At 33.5% G+C, this 25,027-nt stretch overlaps 1 long non-coding RNA gene and 1 pseudogene across 1 annotated transcript; both read right to left on the bottom strand.

Moving 5' to 3' along the window:
* Window positions 1–8,696: 8,696 nt before the first annotated feature.
* LOC116139069 lies at window positions 8,697–9,796 on the bottom strand (annotated as a pseudogene).
* A 6,108-nt stretch (window positions 9,797–15,904) lies between these two features.
* LOC116139088 lies at window positions 15,905–24,531 on the bottom strand. Its single transcript, XR_004129391.1, has 7 exons — window positions 24,399–24,531; window positions 24,076–24,326; window positions 23,812–23,849; window positions 18,392–18,435; window positions 17,967–18,042; window positions 17,574–17,829; window positions 15,905–17,206 (listed from the first exon to the last, which is right to left on the bottom strand). It is a non-coding gene; the product is annotated as an uncharacterized LOC116139088 (long non-coding RNA).
* Between the last annotated feature and the right edge of the window lie 496 nt (window positions 24,532–25,027).

Here is a 25,027-nt window from a genome sequence, read left to right as displayed (position 1 = left end):
TGACCATAAACTCTCATATTTTCTCACATCCCAAATTCTCTCATTTTCTCTAATCTCTAATCTCTATTGAAATCTCTCAATTATTCTCTTTGTTGTCGATTTGCTCTCATTTTAATTTTTATTAGTTTTTGCAATTTTCAATTCATATTTCCATATTCTAATTCTCCTTCTTTAATTTTTTATTTCTTCTATATCAAATTTTTTTTTTTTTTTAACTACAATAAATAGATATTTCTCTCCCATCAATTTCTGTGATGAAGGAAACTACTATCCTAGTCCCGCTGAATTTACTAACATAAATGCAACAGATTCAAATAGTCATGCTTTCCCAGTTTCAGAATCCGATAAACCTCAAAATAAGCTCCTGATTCCTCCCCATGCTGCTACAGCTCCCAATGGTTCTAGAAGTCGTCCTCGTCCAACTTCATCTCAAGCAAAAGCGGGCTCATCAACTACTGTCGAAACCAACAACAAACACACATTAGACATTTGGATGCATTTCGATAAGTTTTACGAGACAAAAAATGGAGTTCAAGTGAAGAAAGAAAGATGCAAGTATTGTGGAAATATTTATAAAACTGATTTAGGTAATAGTACTAGTACTTTAAAAAGGCATGCTAATAAACATATTGCTCAACATGGAAATAGAGAAGCCAATCAAACTCAAATAACTAATATGAGTACTACTTGGCGTTATAATTCTGATGTATATAGGGAACAATTAGCTTTATATATTGTTGCAATTGATCAATCTATTAATATGGCTGAAGATAAATATTTCGAAAGATTTATTAAAAAATTATTTTTTCCAGGATTTTAAAGTTATTCTAAAACTGCAACTAGAAATGATTTAATAAAATTGTTTGGGAAAATGAAATTAGAATTAAAAAATAAAATACATAGTTGTCATGTTGTGTGGCTCTAACTGCTGATATTTGGAGTGGTAGAGCTAAATAAGATTATATTTGTGTGACTAGTCATTATTTTGATAACGAATATAAATTAAATAAATCTTTATTAAGATTTAGATTAATGGATGTAGATCATAGTAGTCAACAAATTTATAATAAAATTGTTGAAGTTTTAGAAGATTATGATGTTATTAATAAAGTGATAAGTTCAACTTTAGATAATGCAAGTGCTAATAGTACAACTATAGATTTTTTTAAAATTAATTATCCTTTTTATAGCAATTTGAAGTTTTTTCACCAACGTTGTGCATGTTACATTATTAATTTAATTGTGAAAAGTGGTATGAAAAAAATTAGAGATAATATTGATAGAATTAGAGATAATATTAATAGAATTAGAGATTCTTTAGCTTGGATTACCAGTAGTAATAAAAGAAATGCTAAATTTCAAGATGCTTGTATAAAATCAAATATGTCTCCTAAAACTTTTGCATTAGACATGCCTGTTAGATGAAATAGTACTTATTTAATGTTTGATTCATGCTTACCTTATGCAAATTTAATTAGTTATTTTGTAGCAAATAATAGAGATCCTCATTATTTGGTAGAAAATGATTGGCATATAGCTAATTTTTTTTTTCTTAAATTTTTTTACCAATCCACTTTACAACTTTCTGGTGTGTATTATCCTACTAGTCCATTGGTAATACATACAATTATAAAAATTTCATAGTTATTTAGAAAAAAACAAAAACAGTGAAATTTTAAGGGAACCAATAAAGGCAATGGAATTTTTTTTTTTAAATATTGGAAACCCATTCCTTTTCTTTATTGTTTAGGTGATACATTTGATCCTAGAATTAAAGTAGCAGGTTTAGAAAATGGTTTAGACACATTAACTGAAAATTTACAAAACGAAGCATATGTCAATCAACTAGGAGAGGTAAGAGATTGTCTTGCAGAGGTATATTTCCAATATGAAAACAGGTATGAGAACCCGCAAATATGCGAAATACCCAGGAAAGTTGCATCAAAAGAAACAAATGAAGACTTCTACTCCTGGAGTGCATTTAATAGGCCGAAGAGGACCCGAACCCGAAGCACAACCCCCTCTTCAGAAGCACCAACAATGAATATATTGTCTTCCATGCAGTCACAGAATAACAAGCTTCAACAATATTTGGGAACCCTTGGAATGTTACCAGCAGATCTACAACAAAGAGCCAACTTTGATGTCTTAGAATATTGAAAAACCAGAAAATGTATTTTTCTGGTATTATCAAGACTTGCCTTGGATGTTTTCGCTATTCCTGTCTCAACCGTCTCATCCGAACAAACATTTAATGCAAGTGGAAGAATTTTAAATGAAAGGAGGACTAAACTTTCACAAAAAATGATTGAAATCCGCAAATGTCTTCAAGATTGGGAACGGTCGTGCCATCAAGATCAATACGAGGTGGTCGACGATACTTTAATAGAATCATTTCAATTTTGTAATATAGATGATACGGATAAGGGAGGTCCTAGTCAACCCCCAAATTAGTTATTTTGCAAATTGTAACTTGTAAATTAATTATCAATTATTGCACTCTTTTTTCTTTACCAAGTTTTTATCTCATTGGGTATTTTTTGGTGAGGTTTTTAACAAGGCAATAATTGTTGTAATTTCTTATTTTATTTTTTGATAAATGAATAAGTCTAATTTTTCTTATATTACAATTTTATTATATTAAAACTGAATTAATATTTGAAATGTTAACCAAAAAAAAAAAAATTGAATTGAATTGAATTATTGATATTTGAAAAGTTAACTAAAGACAATTATACAAAACAAAAGAAAAAATTAAATAAAAATAAAAAAGGAGGTGGGAGGGCTAACCCAGCCCGGCCCCTAGCATAACCCGTCGGGTTCTAGCATAACCCGTCGGGTTAAACCCGGTCCGACCCACCAAAAACACTAACCCACCGCAAGCCGGGCCGGGCCGGGTCGGGCGGGTTACTTTTCCAACATTATCTCTCACCAAGCTATGAGAAAAATTCCTAATTTTTGGTACAAACGATTATCGATCTTAGCCCACCAATGGGTGATAGAACATCCTCATCTTATCATCATCATCATAATCTTCATCCACTCATAGCAGCTTCATTTTTTCTATCTCACCAAGCAATTTATGAGAAAAAATCGTAATTTTTGGTAGAAACGATTATCGATCTTAGCCCACCAATGGGTGATAGAACATCCTCATCTTATCATCATCATCATAATCTTCATCCACTCATAGCAGCTTCATTTTTTCTATCTCACCAAGCAATTTATGAGAAAAAATCGTAATTTTTGGTAGAAACGATTATCGATCTTAGCCCACCAATGGGTGATAGAACATCCTCATCTTATCATCATCATCATAATCTTCATCCACTCATAGCAGCTTCATTTTTTCTATCTCACCAAGCAATTTATGAGAAAAAATCGTAATTTTTGGTAGAAACGATTATCGATCTTAGCCCACCAATGGGTGATAGAACATCCTCATCTTATCATCATCATCATAATCTTCATCCACTCATAGCAGCTTCATTTTTTCTATCTCACCAAGCAATTTATGAGAAAAAATCGTAATTTTTGGTAGAAACGATTATCGATCTTAGCCCACCAATGGGTGATAGAACATCCTCATCTTATCATCATCATCATAATCTTCATCCACTCATAGCAGCTTCATTTTTTCTATCTCACCAAGCAATTTATGAGAAAAAATCGTAATTTTTGGTAGAAACGATTATCGATCTTAGCCCACCAATGGGTGATAGAACATCCTCATCTTATCATCATCATCATAATCTTCATCCACTCATAGCAGCTTCATTTTTTCTATCTCACCAAGCAATTTATGAGAAAAAATCGTAATTTTTGGTAGAAACGATTATCGATCTTAGCCCACCAATGGGTGATAGAACATCCTCATCTTATCATCATCATCATAATCTTCATCCACTCATAGCAGCTTCATTTTTTCTATCTCACCAAGCAATTTATGAGAAAAAATCGTAATTTTTGGTAGAAACGATTATCGATCTTAGCCCACCAATGGGTGATAGAACATCCTCATCTTATCATCATCATCATAATCTTCATCCACTCATAGCAGCTTCATTTTTTCTATCTCACCAAGCAATTTATGAGAAAAAATCGTAATTTTTGGTAGAAACGATTATCGATCTTAGCCCACCAATGGGTGATAGAACATCCTCATCTTATCATCATCATCATAATCTTCATCCACTCATAGCAGCTTCATTTTTTCTATCTCACCAAGCAATTTATGAGAAAAAATCGTAATTTTTGGTAGAAACGATTATCGATCTTAGCCCACCAATGGGTGATAGAACATCCTCATCTTATCATCATCATCATAATCTTCATCCACTCATAGCAGCTTCATTTTTTCTATCTCACCAAGCAATTTATGAGAAAAAATCGTAATTTTTGGTAGAAACGATTATCGATCTTAGCCCACCAATGGGTGATAGAACATCCTCATCTTATCATCATCATCATAATCTTCATCCACTCATAGCAGCTTCATTTTTTCTATCTCACCAAGCAATTTATGAGAAAAAATCGTAATTTTTGGTAGAAACGATTATCGATCTTAGCCCACCAATGGGTGATAGAACATCCTCATCTTATCATCATCATCATAATCTTCATCCACTCATAGCAGCTTCATTTTTTCTATCTCACCAAGCAATTTATGAGAAAAAATCGTAATTTTTGGTAGAAACGATTATCGATCTTAGCCCACCAATGGGTGATAGAACATCCTCATCTTATCATCATCATCATAATCTTCATCCACTCATAGCAGCTTCATTTTTTCTATCTCACCAAGCAATTTATGAGAAAAAATCGTAATTTTTGGTAGAAACGATTATCGATCTTAGCCCACCAATGGGTGATAGAACATCCTCATCTTATCATCATCATCATAATCTTCATCCACTCATAGCAGCTTCATTTTTTCTATCTCACCAAGCAATTTATGAGAAAAAATCGTAATTTTTGGTAGAAACGATTATCGATCTTAGCCCACCAATGGGTGATAGAACATCCTCATCTTATCATCATCATCATAATCTTCATCCACTCATAGCAGCTTCATTTTTTCTATCTCACCAAGCAATTTATGAGAAAAAATCGTAATTTTTGGTAGAAACGATTATCGATCTTAGCCCACCAATGGGTGATAGAACATCCTCATCTTATCATCATCATCATAATCTTCATCCACTCATAGCAGCTTCATTTTTTCTATCTCACCAAGCAATTTATGAGAAAAAATCGTAATTTTTGGTAGAAACGATTATCGATCTTAGCCCACCAATGGGTGATAGAACATCCTCATCTTATCATCATCATCATAATCTTCATCCACTCATAGCAGCTTCATTTTTTCTATCTCACCAAGCAATTTATGAGAAAAAATCGTAATTTTTGGTAGAAACGATTATCGATCTTAGCCCACCAATGGGTGATAGAACATCCTCATCTTATCATCATCATCATAATCTTCATCCACTCATAGCAGCTTCATTTTTTCTATCTCACCAAGCAATTTATGAGAAAAAATCGTAATTTTTGGTAGAAACGATTATCGATCTTAGCCCACCAATGGGTGATAGAACATCCTCATCTTATCATCATCATCATAATCTTCATCCACTCATAGCAGCTTCATTTTTTCTATCTCACCAAGCAATTTATGAGAAAAAATCGTAATTTTTGGTAGAAACGATTATCGATCTTAGCCCACCAATGGGTGATAGAACATCCTCATCTTATCATCATCATCATAATCTTCATCCACTCATAGCAGCTTCATTTTTTCTATCTCACCAAGCAATTTATGAGAAAAAATCGTAATTTTTGGTAGAAACGATTATCGATCTTAGCCCACCAATGGGTGATAGAACATCCTCATCTTATCATCATCATCATAATCTTCATCCACTCATAGCAGCTTCATTTTTTCTATCTCACCAAGCAATTTATGAGAAAAAATCGTAATTTTTGGTAGAAACGATTATCGATCTTAGCCCACCAATGGGTGATAGAACATCCTCATCTTATCATCATCATCATAATCTTCATCCACTCATAGCAGCTTCATTTTTTCTATCTCACCAAGCAATTTATGAGAAAAAATCGTAATTTTTGGTAGAAACGATTATCGATCTTAGCCCACCAATGGGTGATAGAACATCCTCATCTTATCATCATCATCATAATCTTCATCCACTCATAGCAGCTTCATTTTTTCTATCTCACCAAGCAATTTATGAGAAAAAATCGTAATTTTTGGTAGAAACGATTATCGATCTTAGCCCACCAATGGGTGATAGAACATCCTCATCTTATCATCATCATCATAATCTTCATCCACTCATAGCAGCTTCATTTTTTCTATCTCACCAAGCAATTTATGAGAAAAAATCGTAATTTTTGGTAGAAACGATTATCGATCTTAGCCCACCAATGGGTGATAGAACATCCTCATCTTATCATCATCATCATAATCTTCATCCACTCATAGCAGCTTCATTTTTTCTATCTCACCAAGCAATTTATGAGAAAAAATCGTAATTTTTGGTAGAAACGATTATCGATCTTAGCCCACCAATGGGTGATAGAACATCCTCATCTTATCATCATCATCATAATCTTCATCCACTCATAGCAGCTTCATTTTTTCTATCTCACCAAGCAATTTATGAGAAAAAATCGTAATTTTTGGTAGAAACGATTATCGATCTTAGCCCACCAATGGGTGATAGAACATCCTCATCTTATCATCATCATCATAATCTTCATCCACTCATAGCAGCTTCATTTTTTCTATCTCACCAAGCAATTTATGAGAAAAAATCGTAATTTTTGGTAGAAACGATTATCGATCTTAGCCCACCAATGGGTGATAGAACATCCTCATCTTATCATCATCATCATAATCTTCATCCACTCATAGCAGCTTCATTTTTTCTATCTCACCAAGCAATTTATGAGAAAAAATCGTAATTTTTGGTAGAAACGATTATCGATCTTAGCCCACCAATGGGTGATAGAACATCCTCATCTTATCATCATCATCATAATCTTCATCCACTCATAGCAGCTTCATTTTTTCTATCTCACCAAGCAATTTATGAGAAAAAATCGTAATTTTTGGTAGAAACGATTATCGATCTTAGCCCACCAATGGGTGATAGAACATCCTCATCTTATCATCATCATCATAATCTTCATCCACTCATAGCAGCTTCATTTTTTCTATCTCACCAAGCAATTTATGAGAAAAAATCGTAATTTTTGGTAGAAACGATTATCGATCTTAGCCCACCAATGGGTGATAGAACATCCTCATCTTATCATCATCATCATAATCTTCATCCACTCATAGCAGCTTCATTTTTTCTATCTCACCAAGCAATTTATGAGAAAAAATCGTAATTTTTGGTAGAAACGATTATCGATCTTAGCCCACCAATGGGTGATAGAACATCCTCATCTTATCATCATCATCATAATCTTCATCCACTCATAGCAGCTTCATTTTTTCTATCTCACCAAGCAATTTATGAGAAAAAATCGTAATTTTTGGTAGAAACGATTATCGATCTTAGCCCACCAATGGGTGATAGAACATCCTCATCTTATCATCATCATCATAATCTTCATCCACTCATAGCAGCTTCATTTTTTCTATCTCACCAAGCAATTTATGAGAAAAAATCGTAATTTTTGGTAGAAACGATTATCGATCTTAGCCCACCAATGGGTGATAGAACATCCTCATCTTATCATCATCATCATAATCTTCATCCACTCATAGCAGCTTCATTTTTTCTATCTCACCAAGCAATTTATGAGAAAAAATCGTAATTTTTGGTAGAAACGATTATCGATCTTAGCCCACCAATGGGTGATAGAACATCCTCATCTTATCATCATCATCATAATCTTCATCCACTCATAGCAGCTTCATTTTTTCTATCTCACCAAGCAATTTATGAGAAAAAATCGTAATTTTTGGTAGAAACGATTATCGATCTTAGCCCACCAATGGGTGATAGAACATCCTCATCTTATCATCATCATCATAATCTTCATCCACTCATAGCAGCTTCATTTTTTCTATCTCACCAAGCAATTTATGAGAAAAAATCGTAATTTTTGGTAGAAACGATTATCGATCTTAGCCCACCAATGGGTGATAGAACATCCTCATCTTATCATCATCATCATAATCTTCATCCACTCATAGCAGCTTCATTTTTTCTATCTCACCAAGCAATTTATGAGAAAAAATCGTAATTTTTGGTAGAAACGATTATCGATCTTAGCCCACCAATGGGTGATAGAACATCCTCATCTTATCATCATCATCATAATCTTCATCCACTCATAGCAGCTTCATTTTTTCTATCTCACCAAGCAATTTATGAGAAAAAATCGTAATTTTTGGTAGAAACGATTATCGATCTTAGCCCACCAATGGGTGATAGAACATCCTCATCTTATCATCATCATCATAATCTTCATCCACTCATAGCAGCTTCATTTTTTCTATCTCACCAAGCAATTTATGAGAAAAAATCGTAATTTTTGGTAGAAACGATTATCGATCTTAGCCCACCAATGGGTGATAGAACATCCTCATCTTATCATCATCATCATAATCTTCATCCACTCATAGCAGCTTCATTTTTTCTATCTCACCAAGCAATTTATGAGAAAAAATCGTAATTTTTGGTAGAAACGATTATCGATCTTAGCCCACCAATGGGTGCTAGAATCATCACAGAATACCCAAAAATATGCAGCTTTGAAAGACAATGCATATATATGCATATTTATTATCTAAGATAAGCTAAATCTCTTTGGTTTCTGGATGGCAAGCCACATCACACAGGAGAGCTGAGAGCATAACAAAATTTTAATTGATAGTATAAAAATTTGCAAGCTTTTGTAGTTTGGAAATGTCTAAGACAATGCTTACAAAATATATTATTGGGGGGAAAGTAGGCCCTCAAAGAATCCAAGCAAGTAACCAAAGAAAGGAACACATATACCCATTGCCATTGTAAATGCTGAATTAACAAAGATTAAAAGAAATTACTTTATTAGTTTGTATTCCTTTGAGAGAAAAAAGAATAGTTGGGCATGTACTTACCAACATATGTACTTCGAATAACAAGGCGAAGAAAGAAGGAAGGTGTGAAATGCAACTTCTTCACCAGAAAAGCTTCAAGCATATCGAACACAAGCATTGCAAATATCTGCAATTTCCCAAACTAAGAGGAAGTAGTGTTAAAACTTTTCTGAAATAATTCAGATACAAAAGTAAAACTCGACAGATGATGAAGACCAGAGTGACTATTGAATTAGATTAACCTTGTAGCTTCCAATGACATGGACGACCACAAAATGTTACCTACAACAACAAGCCAAGTGGGTTTCTCTAGTGTGATGAGGATGTTGTCATCGACATTGTTTCCGAAAATTTAGTAACCAACAATTGAGACTGGGAAGTAACACAAAGCTCCAACAATATATGCAACTGCTACTCCTTTCCACATTGGTCTTTTTGATGGATTCATAAGAGTTGAGGGAATTGTTGCTTGGATCTCCAGAACCACATTATGACTTGCATATGCAAAAGCTAACTCTCCCAACCCACTCAAAAAGTCAAACAAAACTCCTGTGTGGTTTTCGGGTTTGGTTTAGTGTAACTGATTTGGACAAAAAAATGAGGAAGATGATAGAGTGGTGTGGAAGAGGAAGAGCAAACGATGTCGGCGGGTGGTGGTGGAAGACGATAGGCCATTGGTGGAAGAGGAAGAGCGATATCCAATGGTGGTGGAAGGCGATAGCTAGTCGACAGTGGTAGTGGAAGAGGATAGATTAGTGAGAGAGATCTGATTTAGGGGAAGGAATGAGATTTCAATTTTAAGGTTTCATTTCAATTTTAGGAGAATTGATTTGAGGGGGAATAGATTTATGGGAAAGATGGATTGAATCAATTTTTTTTTTTTTATCTTTAATTTTTGGAACTGGAAGACGTGATAATTAACTGATGTGGCATATGAAGTGGCATCTGCCTTCAGTGCCATGTCAATTAGTATGAGATATTAGTACGGGAGATTAGTAAGACTAACATTTCTCAAAATTTTATGTTTCCTTCCCTTGTTTGCGTAAAAGTCTATTTTATCCTTTCTATCATTTAACAATTTTTTTTCTTTCAATTTATTTGTGAAAGTCTATTTTACCGTTAGTCGTCGCAATCTGAGGTGACCAAGATTGCAAGTGTTGGTGGCCAAGATCATTGGTGTTGTTTTTAAGAAATTTTCTATTTTTTATAAACTTCTATTCAACGGGTTACTACTTTTTGTTTTTTATTTAAATATCAATTTATTAATATGTTATATTATGATAAAATGTAATTTGTTTTTTAATATTTTATGTTTTATTAAAATAGTTTAGATTTGGAAATATAAGGGAAATATAAGCTCAAAAATAAAATAAAAAATATTTAATTTATTTCAAGGGCAATACTAACTTTTTAGTGGTCAAAACCAGTTTACCGTCCTATTTAATGTCAAAAAGAAATGGCAGGGGGTAAATGTGGTTATTTCTATACTTTTATGGGTCTAGTTAAATTATTCAAGTTTTAGAGGGTGTATTTGGGCCTAACTCATGTTTTTAGGTTAGTTTTGACCCAATGAGAATAAGATAAATGTCCTTAGAGCATCTCCAAATGACTTTTTATATAACCAAAACTCTTTATTATAAAAAGTCTATCCATAAAAGCAAGAGTCTAATATATTTTTTATCTTTAAAATATAAATTAGAGAGTGGGTTTGACTCTCCACATTTAGAGAGTCAAATTTCACTCTCTATCCTAATTTTAATTAATAAACTACAAGTTTCTATGCATTTTATTTATTAATTCTCTCTCCTATTAAGTCTTTTTCTTAAAAATAAAGAGCATTTTCATTAAATTTAAAGAGTCTATTGGATTTGAATAAAAAATGTGTTCTTTATATTTAAAAATTAATGAAGATGCTTTTTATTTATATGAAAGATGCTCTTATTGTTAGACTAGCGGTTTGGCAAATATTTTTTAAAAATTTAGTTTTCTTTTTTAGTATATTTTAGATTTTAGATTTTTATTAATTTTTTAAATTCTTAAAGTTTTTTTTTAATTCCTTTTTATTTAAATATTTGTGATTTTAGGTAAGGGTTTGTATTATTTAATTTTTTTTAGCTATTTTACTTTTTCTTTAATTTAAAAAATGAGTAGTTAATCAATTTTAGAGTAGAATAGTGAAGTTTAAAATATAATTAAAATTAGTAAACTCGTATTTAATAAGAAAAACTAATAGCAAGGGGTTTATGTGGTAAGTTCTGGAGTTTCTCGTGTCAAATAGTTTTGTGAGTTTCAAAGGGTCTAACAGTGTTAACCCTTGCTAACAATAAAAATCTATACATTTACTCCTTTACCCTTTATCCTATTAAAACTAACTAGATAGTCTGGATGGTTGGGGATTGAGCATAGTTACCAGAACCTGAGGCGGTTTTTCGGACTTTGTCCAAACCTTGAGCGGTTTAAAAAAGATCCCATCAAACTTAATTAAAGATTAATTTCAATCTAAGCTCTATTCCAATTCAAGTACATTTAAAATCAATTGACTTTAATAATTGATTTCTAAAATTTTCAATTTAACTATCTTTTGAATTATATCCAAATTGATTTATTAGAAATAAATAATACACATCCCATAAATTAATTTAAATAAAAACTATTCAAATTTCAATTGGCTTATTAGAAAAAATAAGGGTCCATATGATATAGAATTTAAATACAGTTATTTGATTTTGAAAAAAAAAAAAGATACAACAAATGTTATGAAAACACGTTTTGGTAAAAATGAGTAGAATTGTTAAAACTAATTTTCACATCCTAAAAGCTAATGTAAAATTAGAAAACGATTAAAAATCATTTTCACAGTTTTCTACAACTTTTAATATGAAACCAGTTTTTAAAGTTTATATCAGACATAATATTAAAATACAACTTAAAAATTTGAATTGTATTTTAGTTTTTAAAAGTTATTTTTGAATCATAAATCAAATAGGCCCTAATTTTTTTAAAAAAAGAATCACCTTATTGTACCGTTGATCTTCCTTCTTCTTTCTTCCCTCTTTCATTTTTAAGCGAAAATTCTCAATCTTTTAGATTCCCAAACAATGGGTTTATTTTTGTACACCCTTGTAAGATCAATTAGTATTAAACTTATCTATTTCATTATGAAAGTAAATATTAAAAATACCCGTGCCGTTAGTTATATGTTAGTTTCCATCCAATTTTAAATAAAAAAAAGTGTATTTTATCCCTCCCATCACTTACTAGATTAAAACAATTTATTTTTATTCCTTAATTTTTTTATTTTTTATAAATCATTTGTCATCATTAAAATGCTAGAATAGTTTTCACATAATTTATTATTCATTTATAAATTTTATTTTAATTATTTTTTAGGAAAGGACTTATTACCAAATTACCGTTACTTTGATTTTGTCTTAATTATAAATATCAAAAGGTTGATTATAATTTTCGAACCTTTTTTTTTATCTCATAATATAAATTTTAAAACATCTTAGTTAAAAAAAAAATTGTTTTAAATAAACATTTGTCGTTACATATTTTATTATGTTCATTTATCTTAACCAAATTGATTTTTAATTGGAATTTTTTTTATTAAATGTTTGTTTAGATTTATTATGAAAAAGTGCAGCCTTAAAAAATATGATTGTAAGTTCAAGGTTGATTGTGGGGGCTTTTTATTAAAAGACCATATCAATTTCAAAATTTAATTAAAAGAATATGAAGTTTTAAAGTTTTAACTAAATAGCCTCATTATTAATTAAGGGTAATTAAACATGATTAATGCTTAATTATGATTAATAAAGTATTGTGTAATCTTTTAAAAATTATACTATGTCCCCAAAAACCCAAAATTATTGCAAACAAACCCAAACACCTTCTTCTTCTTCTTCCTGCCATTAACGCATCGGAACTGTGCCCTCCCCTGGTTGTTGTTTCTTCTTAGCTTCATCTACATCTTCTTCTTCGTCTACACCTTCTTCTTCCTCCTTCCTCTACGTTTTTTTTCTTCCTCCGCCATTAACACCTTCTTCTTCCTCCACCATTAACATCTTCTCCGCCAAATATATACCTCCTCCTCCTCTTGACATTTCGTCCAGGTTGCATTTTATGTTTCGATTTACAAAGATTTAATGATGGATTAGATTTGAGTTATGATTTTGATTTTGTTGTTTAGGTTGTTGGGTTGTGTTTGATGTAATGCAAGTTGAAAGTAGTGAAATTTGTTGAATATTTTCTTGCATTGTGGGTAGCTGGGGGTGGTAGCACCGATTGTAGGTGGAGATGACTAAAAATGTGTTTTGGATCTGATGGATCGCTTAAGCGATTTGGTATGTCTGGTATAATGCAGCGGATTGCAGATCGCTTAAGCGATCAGGTATATGGCAGAAGATTGCTTAAGTAATTTGCTATAAGTCTGATATATGGTAGTAGATTGCTTAAGCGATCATACTTATTTATACCAGATCTAGTAAGCGATCTAGTAAGTGATATACCTAATTGCTTAAGCGATACACCACATCGTTTAAGCGACTCTGCAGATGCTTTTTAAAATCTTGTCAACCCTTAATATATCGGTTAATAATTTTTTTTTCTTGCATTATAGGTACTTGGCTATTATTAGACATGAGACAAGTTGTTTTGGGTGTTGAATATTTTGGTGAGTGAGTGGAGGAAGAAAGTTGCTGGAAGAGGATTGGGAAGAGCAAAGAAGTTATACCAATTGTTGTGAGCACAAATGTTAGTTTTGATAAGTTGATTGATGAAATAATTAGAAGAGGTGATTTGAGTTGCTCACGTAGTGATATAGTTGTGAAATATGTTTTAAGCAGAGTTCTTGAACATTATAAGATACCTCCTACTATATTAAAGTCAGATGAAAGTGTGAAGTTATATATGTTTGACGTGGGTGACAATGGTTCGAGGCCGATTTTAAGGGTTTCATTTGTGGATAAACTGTTGGAAGTTGGTTCAAAGGAAAGGGATAACAAGGAAGTTGGTGGAGAGTGTGCTCGTTTTAATTTTAACTACGAGTGCATTGATTTCTTTGTTAAAAAATCAAGAGTAGACAATGATTTGGGTGGTGAGGAGGACACTGTAGAAGATGTTGGTCATGTGAGGCAGAATGAAAATGTGGACGAGAAGAACCCCGTACATGTTCCCATAGATGTAGAGATTCTTATAAATACAAATTATGCAGAAGGTGTAGTTTGTGAGGAAGAGAACACTATGGTCGTTTATGTAGGTTCAGAGGCGGCAATTGCGGGTACTAGTGAATCACCTCATGTTTTTACTGATAGATTGGACCTGCGCATAGGCTATTTATTTGACAACAAGGAGGAAGTGGTGAGGAAGCTAAAACATGTCACCGTGAGAGGTAATTTTGAGTTCATCACCAAAAAGTCTAATTTATCGGTAGTGATGGTTGCATGTCGTGACCGAAAGTGTAAGTGGCATGTTTATTATAGAAGGTTGGCATAGTCCAAAAAAATTTATTGTTAGCACATATACCTGTGAGTACACATGTGGGTTGGGACATATTTCAGGCGAGCATCGACAAACCTTCGCTAATGTTATTAGACAATTTGTCAAAAGTCAGTTTGTTGAAGGGAAATGTTCATCTTCTAAGGACATTCAGAGATTTGTGCGCATAGAGTTGGGATGCAATGTTAGTTACTAGAAATGCTGGAAAGGGCGACAACATGCACAAGATTTTGTGAGGGGCACGCTAGAGCACAGGTACGCAATATTAGAAGCATACCGTTATATGCTTGAGTTGACAAACCAAGGTAGCAAGATGACTTTGAGGTGGGACAAGAATATGAGGTTTAAACATTTTTTTGTTGCTTACGGTGCTGCTATAAAGGGTTTTGTAAACATGAGAAAGGTGTTGGCTGTTGATGGTTGCTTTTTTATGGGAAAGTATGGAGGTACATTGTTGGTGGCCACTGCACAAGACTATGGGAATCACACATATCTCGTTGCATAGTGTGTGGTTGACTTTGAGAACGACAAGTCGTGGACTTGATTTTTTTAGCAATTACTTACGATATTGATTGATAGTGATGAGTTATGATATCTACTAAGGTGTGAGATCACCCTGTGGTAAGAAGGCCTCCAATTCTCAAACAAAATATTCAAGATCTTTAGAGTCGGCAAACCTTAAAATAGGGATCAAATACTATCCTTGGCAGTTCCTTCTCCAACTTTGAGAATGGTGCCAATCCTCTTTCCTTAAGCATTTCCTGTAAAATTTTCATTGCATGTTAAACAATTAGTTAATGAAACTAGCATTTCTCACTGTTACAGATGTATATAACTTCCTAGATTATAGGGATCACATTAAAATCCTGGATTATAGGGANTGGTTTTTTTATGGCATCTTCTTGCTTTGTGGGGAGCCTGCGTGCTCTCTTTTGCTGTTCATGACTTTGTGGGTTTTCCCACGTGTTCTTGACTGATAGTTATCAGTCATCCTCTTGGGGTATGCCCCTCGTATTTGTATATTTTTTGTCTTTTATACATACTTACCTTATCCAAAAAAAAAGTGATTAGGAGTGGAAGAAACAAACTACTTCTATATACTGGAAAAAAAAAATGTGGCAAACAAAGTACATAATCCCATAATACAAATTTTCAATTTCAATTGACAAAAATAAGAGCAGATGTTTCATCGATATATATGACTCGAAGGACTCTTATGCTTCCAACTGAAGCTTAGCTTCTTGTAAAGAGACTAAAAAACGAGATTCAAACTAACTCCCCCAACTCTTGATAGAGATCAGAAAAACAACAGTATTATTTCCATCAGCTGAAAAATCATACATTGCATGTGAAAAGTAGTGTCTATAGTTGTCAAAATCAACTAGCATCAGGACTCAAGCTGAAGACATAAACTTTTAACATCATTAAGATTCGAAAAGCAAACCTGTAAAATATCAAGCATATGGATCATTTTCCATCAACTTAATAATTGAGTCTCCCCGTAGATAAAGAAGCATTGAAATTTCTTATAGCAGCAACTAAATGCTCCTTAGCCCGAACTGACCATCAAGATGCTCATAGGTCCATAACTCTAAAAAATCCTACATTGCATGTGAAAAGTAGTGCCTATAGTTGTCAAAATCAACTAGCATCAACACTTGAGCTGAAGACATAAACTTTTAACATTATTAAGATTCAAAAAGCAAACCTGTAAAATGTCAAGCGTATGGGTCATCTGGGCAAAGAGAAGAACATAATGCCTAAAAGCATACAATCAAAGTAGTGGGTCCAAAATAACAAGTTTGCTGCTAGCTTGATCAAGAAGTCATAAAAACAACATTTTGGTTGAAAAGGAACAATATGATATGCTTGAAGGAAAATACAAGTCGAAGACTCAGAAGCTGTAGATAGATTACAATTTCACATTCATCATCCTTTGTCTAAAAAACCTAGATGAGAAGGCTTACCTGAACCAAGTGTTCACCTTCTACAAATGGTTCGGGCTCAATACTAGGACATAGGTGTGGATGGCTACATGCCTTTCGCAGTCGTATTACCTAGAAAAGGAAAGAAGATTTAATGATTAAAACATTATGAGCATTGATATCCATTAAGTAAAGAGCAAGGTGATGAATCCAATAAGCAGATTTATCTTTAAGTTGAACAAAGGACCAACTCGACAAACGTTCCAGTGAATAGTCATCTAAATTACACCAAAGTCCATATGGAACTAAATACTCTAGGGGAAGAATCTTGGCTGAAGGTCATCAAGTGCATAAATATCCACACAAATCTCTTTCAAAATGAGAAAAATAAGATTATCATGAGTCAACCTGACTTCTCCTTACAAATATTATTTGCTCTTTAAGTTTTCCAAGAGAAGAAAGCATTTAATCTTACTGCAATATATATGAGACAATGAAGAACAAGGCATCAAGGAGTAAATTCGAGAAACAAACACAAAAAAAAATATTCTATAAAGACTGATGGTTAGGAACACCAGAAGACAATGCAAGAAGTTTTGGTAGCTCCTTCCTCAATATTGAAGATTACACTTTCTTTTGCAACGAGACCATTGGAGCCCTCCTGTCATGACCAAGTCCAATAATATCTTATCAGTAGTTACAATACGAACCAAGAGGAAACACTCGAGTATAAATTCAAAAAAGAATAGTAAGCCTACACTGTTATCTCAGTTAGGGGTGTTCAAAAAAATGCAAAAATCGAACCGAACCGATAACCGAACCGAAAAACCGATTAACCGAAAAAACGGTTCGGTTACGGTTCAAAAAATTAAAAAAACCGAATTTCCGGTTCGGTTACCGGTTCGGGAAAAACTAAAAACGGTCAACCGGTTTTCAAATTATATATATATATTATAGATATTAATAATAAATAAAAATCTATCCCTAATTCACATTCACTTTCACTCAAATCTAAAATCGCAACCCACCATTTTTTTTCGCAGCTCTCTGCCTCTCCCTTCTCAGCTCACAAATTACCGATTATCTTCATTTTCTTCCAGATCCAGCAAAGTTGCGGCGTCGTTCTCCTTCTTCCAGCTCCAGCAAGCACCCGAGGCCCTTCTCAGTTCACAAATACCAGATTTTCTTCATTTTTCTCCAGATCCAACAAAGCTACGTCATCCTTCTCCTTCTTCCAGCTGCAGCAAAGCTGCATCATCCTTCTCCTTCTTCCAGCTCCTTCTTCTAGCAACAGCAAGCACCCACGTTACTTCACAGTTTATTAAAAAAGCTTTTCTACTCATCCTCTCCAAGAAACAAAGGTGCAGCAAAATTTCAAGGTAACAACTTTCCTTTTATCATTTATTAAAATATATTGGCACCTTATCTTAAAGAGAAAAGAGTGAGAGATAACTCATATCATTTGTGAAATTTGTTTTATGTCTGCCACCAGAACTCCTCATTATTTGAACAAGTAATAAATGAGTATGTTATTGCAGCATCTTCATATTTCCTGCTGCTAGTTGCTGCTTAATCTTTAGAGCTAAACTGTTCTTGCAAAATGGATTTGCTAACTTAATTTGATTTTGCCTTTTTCAAAACATTATCAGAGACAATTAAATTCTTAATCTGAACCTATTCGATTCATTAAGCCTTTGTTCCATTCGTGACAGCTCTTTGAGAAGTGGTGCCCATGAAAACTGCATTATTAATCTTTAGTTGTAAGCAATTTTAATATGAAAATCAAGTCATTTTTAGATGGAGAAATATTGGCACACAGAAATTTTCAATCAGTGGAACCACATACACAAAAATCTTCAGGAGAAATCCAGCTATCACCCAAAGCAACTCCTCATTATTTGAACACAAATGTAATTCAATAATTTGTTGTGTGTTAAATAAAAGAATATACCAGTTTGATAAAATGGTTAAGGTATATATACCTGGGAAGATCGAAAAATCAAAAGAAAAAAAGCAATTAGACTGTTATACTCTTGGTTTGAGAGTCAAGTATGTAACCATTCAATGAAATTCTTCTTTAGGCAAAATGCATCTTAATGTTGCTTGTTGAAATTTGGTTCTTTTTTTTAGTTGTATGGACTGCTAGGAATGTCCTTTTACTTACATTAAGATCTTCTTGTTGATGTTGCAGATGTCCAAATCTAACCCCATGGCTGCTGACCATTCTAATACTGATGAGAGTCCGAGACACCAACTAGTAGGAATCCAACTCCAAACTCATGGTAGCCCCACAGCCTTCTACGAATCCTGATCCACGACCACGACCACCACGAGTCTCCAAACGTGTAAGTTCTAATACTCGAAAAAATACTTCTGACATGTGGGATCATTTTACTGTAAATCCTTGTGAATATGGATGATAGGACGGCAAACTGTATTATTGTGGGAATGTTGCTTGCATGTCCAAGTAAAAGTGGTACTAGTTGTTTACGGAATCACTTAAGTCGAGTGTAAAAAGTACCCTTTGAATGTGATAGATAAGAAACAAAGATCTTAGTTTTCAACATACACAATCAAATGACCAATCAAGTGGTACTGCTGCCACCTCCACACAATCTTCACTTACAACTTGGAAATTCAATCCAGATAGGCTTAGACGGTCTCTAGTTAGAATGATAATTGTTGATGTTGCCCTTTAGGCATGTAGAACTTGAGAGTTCCGCGATATGATGAAGGATGCACAACCTTTATTTCAAGTTCCCTCTCATATACTGTGGCTAGAGATGTTTTAATATTTATGTTGAAGAAGAAATAAGTTGAAGGCATTTTTTAGTAAGTTTAGTAAGAGAGTAAGTCTTACCACGGATACATGGACATCTTGCCAAAACCTTAACTATAGTGTTTGACGGCTCACTTCATTGATGATGATTGGAAATTACATAAAAAGATCTTAATTTTTGTCCAATTGCTAGTCACAAGGTTTATTGATTGGTAGGCAATTGAGAGGTGTTTGCTTGATTGGGTATTTCTAAGGTTTTCACCATTACCGTTGACATGCAAGTTCTAATGATGTTGGAATAAAATATCTCCAGAACCGGTTAGAAAGTTGGAAGGGTAGTGTTTTGAGTGGTGATTTTCTGCACATGAGGTGTTGTGCACATATATTGAGTCTCACTGTAAAAGAGGGGTTAAAGACATGGAGGACTCATTTTTAGAATTCACTCTCAGTGAGATATGTGAGGTCTTCTCCAGCGAGATTACAAGGTTTAAGTGTGTGTAGCAAGAAAAGATTGAACAAAAAAATCTTTTGGTTCTTGATGTAGAAACAAGGTGGAACTCTACGTACTTAATGTTGATGTGACTTTAAAATTTCAGAAAGCATTTGAGTTGTTGGCAATCCGAGACGTTAAGTATAAAGATGAACTTACTAGAGGGAAAAGTCAAGGGTTTGCCTATGCCTAGTGATTGGGATATGCCCGTTACTTGTTACCTTTTTTGAAAGTTTTTATGATGCTACTCTACGCGTGTCAGGCTCACTTTTTGTTACCGGTAATGCACACATGCGCGAGATCTTTGTCATTGGAATGTAGATTTCAACATGGGTCTAGAAGTAATGATGTTGGCTTAAGTACTATGGCTAGGAGAATGAAGGGAAAACATGATAAATATTGGTCAAATATTGATAATTTCACTTAATATTATTCATTGCAGTGGTGGTTGGATCCTAGATTCAAGTTAGGATATGTCAATTGGGTTATTAGTAAATCTTAGATGATGCTAATGCTGAACTTTTGAAGATAAAGTGCATACAACTTTGTATTTTTATTTGACCAATACAAGCTCATTTATAGTTCTCCGAGTGGGCAATCTAGTCAACAGTCTCAACAAGCAAGTCAATTAATGTGGAAGATGTAAATGTTGATCCCAAAGAATTGATGTATTGTATGTACGATGAGGCAATGGCTAGACAGGAGGTTACAGTAACCAAATCTGAGATGGATAAATTTTAGAGGATGAATGTGAGCAGCGTCATAAGGACGCATGTTGATATCTTGAGTTGGTGGAAAGTCAATTCAAATAGATATCCAGTTCTCTCTCGATAGCACGAGAGTGTTAGCTATGCCGGTTTCTACTGTTGCATCTGAGTCAGCATTTAGCACTGGGGGTCGTGTATTAGATCCATTCGTAGCTTCCTCACTCCTAGACGGTGGGGGCTCTTATTTGCACACAAGATTGGATTCGGGCTTACACTGAACCATTCATGATTGAGGAGAGCTTGGAGAGATAGCAGAGCTTGAGTCAGGTAAAGTTTTTGCTTTAGTTTCAATTATTTTATTATGTTGTCTTTATTGGATTATTGATTGAATTTTAAATTTAACCATTATTTATATGACCATTTTTATAGAATTTGTGTCTTCGGCAATGGGAAATACTACTCGTATTCATCTTGATGATTGGTTTTGCAGCATTTAATTGAGGTTTGATTTCTTTAATAGTTTTTTATCGTAGGCAATGAAAAAAAATATGATTTAATTTTTATAAACTTCTAACATTTAATTTTTATTTGGGCAGATATGGGGATCTACTCGTATTGACTTAATGTTGGTTTCCGCTTTCTACTTGTGGAGTCGTATTTGCCCAATTTCTTTTGTTGTTTTCTATTGGGACTTATTTATTTATTTTGTTGTTTTATTATGGACTTTAATTTTTATTTCATTTTGGACTTTTATTTGTATCAATTTTTAATTTATTGTTAGTAGTGGTCATGGATATGTATAAATGTTTATTTTTATTTGGATATGTATTTTTCTATATTTAGTTATTTACAATTTAATTTAGGATAAAATTAAAAAAAAAGTTTTATAAAAAATGGAAAACCGGTTCACAAACGGTTAACCGTTTTTTTTAAACGGTTAACGGTTTTTCGGTTAACCGAAAAACTGGTTTTCTTTAAAACCGGTTCGGTTTCGGTTCGGAAATTTTTCCGAACCGAAAATTCGGTTCGGTTCAGAAAAAGGCGTTTAAGCCGTTCGGTTAACCGCTTTTGAACACCCCTAATCTCAGTAAGCCCTTAACTTCCAGACTCAAATCAATTTAAATTTTTTTCGCAAAAGCATTAAGGCATTCAATATTAGGGGTGGGAAAAATTTTAGGGCAGAACAGGAACCGACGGGTACCCTGGTTTTAGTTCCGATTCCTACCTAGAACCGGCCGTAACAGGGTCGGTTTTGGTTTCAAAAAATAGGAACCGATACTATGTGGTTCTGGTTTTGATTCCTAATCAAAGGAACCAGAACCGGGAACCAAGACTAATTTGATATAATATAAATGATGGGGGGTTTTCTAATATTTTGCATTTCCTATAAATATATAAGAAAATTTAGGGATTGGGGGAAAAAATCGACAATCTCCATTCTCCTCTCCAGTGCGCCTATGGCCTGTCAATCTCTCATCTCTCTCACTCTAAGTTCAAATCGTGGAACTTGAATCTCCGAGGCTGCCAATTTGAATCGTCAAACACCATCTCACCGTCTCAACTCTCACGTTCGCAAGATATCTCCAATTAGGTATTTCAAAATCCCCAATTTTTGTATTTAGGGTTTTCAATTATCGTCACCATCATGAATTTCTATCAGCATATTTGCATATTATAGTTTTTCTTTTAGTCTTTTTTATTTCTAGATCGTGAGAGTTTTTTTTTTTTTTTAAGTTTGATTTGCTATCTCATGAACTGGTATATCTCTTTTGAAGTAAAGTTAAAAGAGTGAGTAGACAATAGGCATTGAAGGACGAATTCTGATCTTCTTTGAAATATTCAAAGAATGGAGAGATTGTGGTGTTATGATGTGGTTAGTATTTTTCTATGTGGTGGATACTGGATAGCGTAGGTTTTTGTAGGAATTTAGAAACAGAGTTGGTGCACATGGAGTGTTCTTTTGAGCCCTGTTGTGGCCTCCTCAGTTTTGGAGCACTTTTGAGGGAATGGAAATGATTATTTACTTGTTCACAATCATTTTCTTCTAGAATTTTTTTGGATATTGCATGCTTAAAATAATAAAACCAAATTTGTATCTAGCTTCTATGAGCTTCTTCTCCTGTTCTTTTAATTGATTATTAACTTAAAATGAATATTTTTTTTTTTTTTAATCTCAATTTTGATGGTTGAGTTTTCATTTCTTGTAATTTGGTTTTGAATTAATTTCCCATAACTGCTTCAAGCTTAAAAAAATTTATGGCATAATATCATCTACATGCTTTCTTTAGTTTGATTAATTAAGATATCCAAATACTTTATTTAGGAATAGAATCTTCAATAGAAATGTCATATTCTGCTTATTTATTCAAGTAATTCAGTTTATCTAAGCCAACTTGGATAATATTTTCATCAAACGAGAACTAGACCCACTTATATTTACTTCACATTGTTTTTATAATGCTCTAGACAAGCACGTGAAGGATTGATTATCCCATTTGTGTTGCAGTGCAGACCTATATGATATATTTATTTGAAAAAGGGAATAGAATTTAACTATTGAAGCATGTGAAAGAGCTCTGTAGCTGGGTTTATTTGGACTTTATTTTGGTTGCTTGCTCTCCATGTGATCTTAACTTAATGTTTATTTATAATGATATGAGATAATACTTAAGATTTTTAGGCAATTATTGCGCCCTTTTTAAGCTTTCCTCCTTATAAAGTTCTTATTTTCTAACCCAAATTTATTGTCTTCTCCAATCTACTACTAGTAGTAGATACCTTTGCTTTCTGTACTTCATCTTTTTGTTGTAATTGCTGTACAATTGTTGCTTAAAGGTGAACCATAATTTTTATACTACTTTGAAAATCTCTAACATGGTAATTATAAAACAATTTAAATGTTTGCAAGAACAATGTGATCAATTAGAGAAAACATTGACATTGAGGACACGCCTAATATGGGAGAGTCGATATCAAATAGAAATACACATGAACGGGCTAAGTAGTCCAGAGCGTGGGAGGTTGAAACTTAATTTTGGGAGGATGAAACTTGATGGTTGATATGTTATTATGTTGTTGTACTTGTGTTATTTAAAGTTTTAAAATGTTATGTAATTTTAATTTTGCGAGGTTTTTCTATTCCCAATATGAAATGTCTTCGCAGTACGACTTAGATTTTTCTGTTTAAAAGAATCCAGAAAACTGAATCAAAAAATTAAATGACTCGAAAAACATTTTGTTTTCTGAGGACAAAACTGTTAGTAAGATATTGCCAAACTTAAATAACTTACATTGAAGCCGGAGTTGGTTGCACAGAAACTTTGTCAGCCTGCACAATGTTAAAACAAAATACGACACATGATTAGACACACATTCAACAGCTCAAGAAAAGGATAATTGAAGCCACAAATGATAGCCAAAAGGGAAGCAAAACACCACCAGCTGAGAGGTCAATGAACACTAGTTTTATACTTCACTAAAACTCCAATCGTAGGATGCCAGAAAGCATCTTAAGAGTTCAAGAAAATAATAATTCCTCAAACAGAATACGTTACCCAGTCCATATATTTGGAGTAATACGCCAGCAAGAATTTTGGGCAGTGCCGGAAATGCTAAGCGATCTAATATAATCTCATTATCCCTGCCCTGTATTTTTCAGAATCTTCCAGCAGTATATCCTACGCCTTTTTTGCAGTTCTAAACCAGCGTGCTACCATTATTTGTGCACCAAATTACTCATGACTTCTTTCATATTACAGCAGGGTGGTTTCGGGTGGGAAAATTAAAACATGTACAATTATATGGACTGGACCAAAAAAAAAAAAAAAATTCAGAAAAGAGGTCAATCTAATCAAATGTTTCACCAATAGAATTTTACCTCAAAGCTATTCCATTGACATTTTGGAGGTTATAGAAAATTTAGTAACAGAAGTATGCTTTGCACAAGAATATATAAACAAAATAACATGCATAGTGCTCTAACAACTTATCAACAAGTGACCATAAGTAATAATTACATATACCTCCCCCTTAAAGCCAGCAGATTTGTTATAAGTTGATTCTCCTGTTTCAGCATTATAATAGTAGACAAACCCTGTATCAGTCTTGTGGGCTGTCCATGCACTAATTGTTCATTGACAGCAGATCCCTCCTTGCGTTGAACTCATGTACATGTTCCCTGTTATCTACAAAGCCACGAAAGATTGACGAGGCAAAAATTGACTGCAGGTAACAATAATGAAGGAGAAACAGCTCTTTCATTGCTAGCTGATCAGTAATCTAGCATAAACCCTGAGCGTACTAATTCCTGAAGGTGGTTCTGTCTGCATTGCTGAAGCGCCTACCACTTGTTGCCCTGAAGCAGCAGAAAATGTGGGAGTTGCACCAACATGTGCTGTAGAAGAAACACCAGGAGGTAAAGAATCATTTGATGTAACAGAAAGATGAGGTATGCCATGAGTCAGCGAAAGAAAGGGAGTAGGATAAGCAGCAAGATATGACGAAAAA

Source organism: Pistacia vera, unplaced genomic scaffold (assembly GCF_008641045.1).
Source record: "Pistacia vera cultivar Batoury unplaced genomic scaffold, PisVer_v2 Contig347, whole genome shotgun sequence".
In the NCBI taxonomy this organism is placed as follows: Eukaryota; Viridiplantae; Streptophyta; class Magnoliopsida; order Sapindales; family Anacardiaceae; genus Pistacia; species Pistacia vera.
Note: the sequence above shows the minus strand (reverse complement) of the source record. Positions and strands in the feature narration are given on the sequence as shown.